General features: G+C 51.0%; 1 long non-coding RNA gene and 4 other non-coding genes across 6 annotated transcripts; 1 reads left to right on the top strand and 4 right to left on the bottom strand.

The window, feature by feature from the left end:
- Window positions 1–2,868: 2,868 nt before the first annotated feature.
- LOC101150209 (uncharacterized) lies at window positions 2,869–6,493 on the bottom strand. 2 transcript variants are annotated; one of them, XR_002003273.3, is made up of 3 exons: window positions 6,055–6,491; window positions 4,537–5,517; window positions 2,869–3,755 (listed from the first exon to the last, which is right to left on the bottom strand). It is a non-coding gene; the product is annotated as an uncharacterized lncRNA (long non-coding RNA). The 2 variants fall into 2 exon arrangements; XR_008673154.2 differs by having other exon boundaries at window positions 4,537–6,493.
- On the bottom strand, window positions 3,106–3,177 carry TRNAW-CCA (transfer RNA tryptophan (anticodon CCA)). Its single transcript has one exon. It is a non-coding gene; the product is annotated as a tRNA-Trp (tRNA).
- TRNAG-UCC (transfer RNA glycine (anticodon UCC)) lies at window positions 3,794–3,865 on the top strand. Its single transcript has one exon. It is a non-coding gene; the product is annotated as a tRNA-Gly (tRNA).
- Window positions 4,482–4,553, bottom strand: TRNAD-GUC (transfer RNA aspartic acid (anticodon GUC)). Its single transcript has one exon. It is a non-coding gene; the product is annotated as a tRNA-Asp (tRNA).
- TRNAP-CGG (transfer RNA proline (anticodon CGG)) lies at window positions 5,076–5,147 on the bottom strand. The gene has a single exon. It is a non-coding gene; the product is annotated as a tRNA-Pro (tRNA).
- Window positions 6,494–6,606: the final 113 nt, after the last annotated feature.

Below are 6,606 nucleotides of genomic sequence, written 5' to 3' on the forward strand. Positions count from 1 at the left end.
GGCGCGGTGGCTCATGCTTGTAATCCCAGCACTTTGGCAGGCTGAAGTGGGTGGATCACGAGGTCAGGAGTTCGAGACCAGCCTTGCCAACACAGTGAAACCCGTCTCTACTAAAAATACAAAAAAAAAATTAGCCGGGCGTGATGGCGGGCGCCTGTAGTCCCAGCTACTAGGGAGGCTGAGGCAGGAGAATGGCGTGAACCCAGGAGGCGGAGCTTGCAGTGAGCCGAGATCACGCCACTGCACTCCAGCCTAGGCGACAGACAGAGACTCCGTCTCAAAAAAAAAAATATATTTTCAAGAATTAGGTCTAGGTATATTGTTTCTCTACCATTTTCTTCTGTGGTTGTTATGGATGAAATTGTGTCTCTCCAAAATCCATATGATAAAGCTTTAACACCCAATGTAAATGTATTTCTAGACAAAGCTTTAGGGAGGTAGTTAAGGTTAAATGAGGTCATTTGAGTGGAATCCTAATCCTACAGGGCTGACATCCTTAGGAGAAGAGGGAGAGACTCCAGAGTTCTCTCTTTCCCTGTCGGCACAGAGGAAAGACCATGTGAGGACACTGCAAGAAGGCGGCATGTAAAAGCTGGCAAGAGAGGCCTCAGCAGACACCAACCCTGATAACATCTTGATCTTGGACTTTGAGCCTCCAGAACAGTGAGAAAATAAATATCTGTTGTTTAAGCCACCCAGTCTATGGCATTTTGTTATGGTAGCCTGAGCAGACTAATACAGATTCTAAGGTCAGTGGAAAACTACAAGCACAAGCACTCAGTTCAGATAGGACTACTAGTGGCTTAGACCCTTCAGGAACAAGGTTTGGGTCTCCCTACCAGGGAAGTAACCAGGACCAGTTGAGGGGCTTGTTGAAGACAATGGGAAGACAAAATGGGTAATAGAAGAAGCTAGTTAGGCCAGGTGCGGTGGCTCACACCTTTATTCCCAGCACTTTAGGAGGCTGAGGCGGGAGGATCACCTGAGGTCAGGAGTTCGAGACCAGCCTGGCCAACATGATGAAACCCCGTCTCTACTAAAAATATAAAAAAAATGGCTGTGCACAGTGGGTCACGCCTGTAATCCCAGCACTTTGGGAGGCCGAGATGGGTGGATCACCTGCACTCTACTGCACTCCAACCTGAGTGACAGAGCGAGACTCCATCTCAAGAAAAAAAAAAAAAAGAAGCAGCAGCAGCAGCAGCAGCTAGTTATCAGCTACCACTACGTGGCCAGTTAGAGAAACAAGGACTGTAAGTGTATTTCCTTTTTTTTTTTTTTTTTGAGACGGAGCGTCACTCTGTCGCCCAGGTTGGAGTGTAATGGCATGATCTCAGCTCACTGCAACCTCCGCCTCCCAAGCTCAAGTGATTCTCCTGCCTTAGCCTCCTGAGTAGCTGGGATTACAGGCATGTGCCACCATGCCTGGTTAATTTTTTTGTATTTTGAGTAGAGATGGGGTTTCACCATGTTGGCCAGGCTGGTCTCAAACTCCTGACCTCAGGTGATCTGCCCACCTCGGCATCCCAAAGTGCTGGGATTACGGGCGTGAGCCACCACACCTGGCTGTATTTCTTCTTTATTTTGTTACGAATATATTTGTGTGTGTGTTTCAGCTAATAAATATACACAAAATGATAGAATTAGGAAATGATCATTTTGCATCTCCTTATGAAATAATTAATGCAGGCAAGGTTTTCTGGTTGCCCTGGCAGTGAGAATGGTGGTGGGACTGCTTGGTAGCCAGCCTCACAGCCATCTCCGCCTTAGGTCGCCAGAGTTTCTATGCTGTTACCTTGCTCAGGTCATCAGCAGTTCTTCAAGCACCATTTCTGCAAGGACTGGTCAACTGTCTGCCTTTGTCTTGGACATAGTGATACAGTGACACAGTGACGGCTATGGCAGAAGGTGGGCAGGGGCAAGAAAGGGGAAGGAAAGCGGAGCACATATTTTAACCTGGGCAATGTCTGCTGTGTGGATGGTGGTGAGATGGCCCAAATTCTTCCCCATCAACCAAAGCCAGTCACACTTAGAAAGGTATGTTAGTGGAGGAGAGAGAGAGGTGAAGGGAATAAATTTCCCGTTGGAAAAGACAAGGCATATAGGGTGGGTGGCCTGGATTTCTTTCTTTCTTTCTTTTTCTTTTTCTTTCTTTCTTTCTTTTTTTTTTTTTTTTGAGATAGAGTCTCCCTCTGTCGCCAGGCTGGAGTGTAGTGGTGCCAATCTCGGCTCACTGCAACCTCTGCCTCCGGGGTTCAAGTGATTCTCCTGCCTCAGCCTCCCAAGTAGCTGGGACTACAGGCGTGCGCCACCACACCCAGCTAATTTTTGTACTTTTTAGTAGAGACGGGGTTTCACCAAGTTGGCCAGGATGGTCTTGATCTCTTGACTTCGTGATCTGCCCGCCTGGGCTTCCCAAAGTGCTGGGATTACAGGCTTGAGCCATCCCATCCCACCGGTTTTGTTTTTCAATATACTGGAAGCAGCCAAAATGCACGTGGTCCTGGGCTTCTAGTGACTGCTGGGAAGTCTGGAGAAAGGTAATATTTGTATTTAATATCCTTGTGTTCAGTGTTAAGTAAACATACCTAGAACAGCAGAGATTATTAAAAACATTAAAAAAGGCCGGGCACAGTGACTCACGCCACTAAAATACAAAATTATCCGGGCGTGGTGGTGCATGCCTGTAATCCCAGCTACTCGGGACGCTGAGGCAGGAGAATCCCTTTGAACCCGTGGGCGGAGGTTGCGGTGAGCCGCGATAGTGCCATTGCATTGCAGCCTGGGCAACAAGAGAGAAACTCCGTCTCAAGGGAAAAAAAATATAAACAAAAAATAATAATTTAAAAAATTATTTAAAAATTTCCATACAACAGGGAATTTTTTATTTTTAAATTTATTTTTACTTTTATAGACCTTAGGGATACATGCGCAGGTTTGCCACAGGGATATATCACATAATGTTGAAAGTCTGCACCCAACTTCTGAATAACGTTCATATTTGTCTCATTCCCCTCCTATCCTTCTACTGAGGAGGCTTTTTTTTTTCCTATCCTGAAAAATGTCACCGTAGGTCTATTTGATTAGGGAAAACAACGTTTTGTGTGACCCCGACGTGATTTGAACACGCAACCTTCTGATCTGGAGTCAGACGCGCTACCGTTGCGCCACGAGGCCTGTCCAATAGTGTGACTTGATGGGTCTGTTGAGCAGCAATAACGGGCGGACTTTTGTCATGAAACCCCACCTTTAAGATTTGTCAGCGCATTTCTCTGAGGCACCAGCTGACGAGATGTGGGCGCATGTACGTAGGAATTAAATTCATCCTCTGGATAAATAATAGAGAGGCAAGTTGTGTTTAGGCGCATTTGGCTTAAGGCCCCAATTCCTTAACTGGAATCACATTGAGCTCGTTGAGCTCACTACAGAGAAGCCATTTTTATGTGTCTAGGCCTTTTTTTTGTTTTCTGGAGATGATAAATCATCATGGTGTCGCTGCAGTTCTCTCCCCCTGGACAAATCTTAGACGTAATCCCAGCTCTGCCGGTGACTCAGCTTCCCTGGATCTTGGTTTCCTCGTCTGTAGACTGGGCATAACCCTACAAGTTCATGTGGGGTGGGTGGCGCGCGCTAGCGGTGAAGGTCACTCACAATTGCGCGCTGGGCAGACGACGGCAGCCATTACTTTTACCTCGATCTCGCTGATGCTGTTTTCCTGGATCCGCACGGGTCCAACCCGACTCATCCCAACCAACCTGAGGTATGAAAACCAGGAAAAAAAGTTAGCACCCGGGCGTTGGTGGTATAGTGGTAAGCATAGCTGCCTTCCAAGCAGTTGACCCGGGTTCGATTCCCGGCCAACGCAAGTCGTTTTGGGTGTTTTTTCCCCGCCCGCCTTTTCCTTTTCGTGTTTTCTGGGCCCCAGCATCGTTGAGGGTTTTCGTGAGGTTTTCCTGAGGAAACTTCCGCTCCGAAAGGACCCACTTCCGCTACACCCGCGACCACGGCTGGACCACCGCGCTCCTGACGGATGCGCCCTGCAAGCCCCTCCAGGCGAGAGCAGCGCGTCGGAATCTCAGCCCGGGGTTGCCTACTGTTCCCGGATCGCAGTGCGAATCCACAAAAAGCAGGGAGGCGAAAGGAAACAAAAGCCCGGGCTCTGCACCCTGGACGGCTAGGGGCCAAAGCTACTTGCCCAGGTTCAAGCAGAGACTGGAAATGCGCACTTCCGTCAAGGAGGGAGCAAGCTAGGTCAAGTCTGAGCGCTAATGAGCATACTGAGCAGAGCAGATAATGGCCACTTTAGGTACACGTTTGAACTCTAAGTTGCTTGAAGTAAAATGGAAACTTAGAATGCGAGCTGGAGAGGAAGGCCAAACTCTCCTCCCCTCCTCCTTTCCCTCTTTTTTATAGCTCCATCCCAGGGACCAGGACGGATTTAATGAAAGCGAAAAGATAGAAGTTTCAAAACTACTCATATTCTCCCCGTCGGGGAATCGAACCCCGGTCTCCCGCGTGACAGGCGGGGATACTCACCACTATACTAACGAGGAGGAGCTATGAATACCTTTCTCCGAATCCTTGATCTGAGACTTTACACTCAGCGTGCTGACAGCAGGGTTCCTAGGGGTTCTGTTCTTCCAACCACTGATAAACGCTGACCAGAAACCGTAGGTGTATTTCAGGCACCAATCGTCAGATGGAGTGACCGAAAGAGACAGAGTGCCTTCAGGGCTGCAGAGAACCAAGTTTTGACAGTTCCTGGGCTCTCCCGAACACTGTCATCCACAACTATAGATTGACGCGTGTCAATCAAAGCGAAACCAGGCTGTGGTGGCCGAGTTGAGACACCAGGAAGGAAGTCAGGAAGCAGAAAGGGAGCGACCTGCCCAAGTCTGGGCGTGCCTCGTCTCTTCCTGACATGCCAGGCGGGTCTGGGGATTGAGATGCTTTCTGCTACCGCGGTGCCACAAAAGAGCTTACTGTACATTGATGACTTCCAGTCAAGCCTCCTGCAGCGCTGGTCAGGTAACACATTCCTTGAAGACACTCTTGTCTCAGCAAAAGGTAAAGGAGGGCTCGTCCGGGATTTGAACCCGGGACCTCTCGCACCCGAAGCGAGAATCATACCCCTAGACCAACGAGCCGACGTGCGGGTATTGCCGCGAACCGCCTTAGAGGTCGTGCCAGGCTTGCTATAGTGCTGGGTCCACTATGCATGGCGGAACGGTCCTGGCGCGCGCTCACGGACCAGCCTCCCCCAGGCCGAGTATTTTGGAGCACTGGGCTGGGAATCTCTTGGCTCCGGGCCGCGAGCTCCGGCTCCTCCCAGGAAATAGCGTCAAGGAAGTGGGAGGGAGTGGCCTCGGCCTCGCCCCCACGCCGCCTTGCACGACTACCTTGAACACCCGGGTTGTTGCTTCCTTTGGTTACCGACTTGGTGCCATTCCGTAACCTGGGATCTTGACACTTCCCGCCTCCGCCTGCGGTCCTTGGACCTAGCTCTTCGTTGCAGAGCTTTGAAGAGAAGCGGTGGAATTGCTTGCTTTCGGGACGGGCAGGAGAAATCACCAAGTGAACACCAGTGCCCCGTGTCTGTCTATCCTCCTGGGCTAACGGGCAGGGCAAACCCTGGGCCAGACCCATCGATAGTCCACGGGTTCCCCAGACCGCATGGCAGTACCCAAGCGAGGGAAAGAGGGAACGATTTCTGGGGCCCAGAAGACCCACGGAGGAGGGCGTTATTGAGCTGGGTGACTGGAGGGGGACAGGCTTTCCACCCTGCAGTGGGGCGGGGCGCAAGGCCAGGCGACTAGTCTCATGGCTTCCGGACTGTAAGATCAGGTTACCCCTACCCTACAGTCTAACCTCTGCTCTCCAGTCCCCTCCTAGAATGGCCTAGAAGGGAGACCCTCCTGCCTGCCTCCTAAGACCCCCCGAAGGCTCTGAGGCACGTGGCCGCATGAATGTGGTCGAAGGCCTGTAGACCCGGTTTGGGGACTTAGCAGTGTCCCCGGGGCTGCCCAGTGAGCCTCTGCGCTCTTAAACACTCACCATGCTGCTCTTACTCCGGAGCTGCCCAGAGTCCCAGCAAGATCTGGTGGGGTCGGTAGCAGACCACGTGTCCTGCCTTTCCTCAGCTCAGTGCCTGTTCTGGGGAGTCCTCCCAGCGGGGTTCTGGCCTGCATCGGCCCTGGACCAGCCTGGTGGCATCTCTGGAACCATTTTGTTCTACACCCCAGTTGTGTGATTTGTGGGGCCAGGCCGTTCCTAATGCCCAAACCATAGATATGATGACGGGGCTTTCAGTGAAGGATTCAGCTTCTATTTGTCTTTCCCAGGTGCTCCTGGACAGACAGTGGGGAAGGGCAGCAGAAGTTAGCCCAGCCTTTCCCATTCGTGTCCCAAGTCTTTGAGATGGGTAAAGAGGTTCTCAGGGCTGATCTGGCATCTCCTCCCCCATTCCTACCCTTTTCCAATTCCTGTCTCCCTCCCCTTGGGCCCCAGCTTTCTCTGCAAAATAATCCAGTCACCTCTTCCCTGGCCTCAGGCACTTAAACGCTGCAGAAGGTGAGGCCTAAATCCTTTATGACCCTTATGAAAGCT

The sequence above is a fragment of the Gorilla gorilla genome, chromosome 19 (assembly GCF_029281585.2).
Source record: "Gorilla gorilla gorilla isolate KB3781 chromosome 19, NHGRI_mGorGor1-v2.1_pri, whole genome shotgun sequence".
Classification (NCBI taxonomy): domain Eukaryota; kingdom Metazoa; phylum Chordata; class Mammalia; order Primates; family Hominidae; genus Gorilla; species Gorilla gorilla.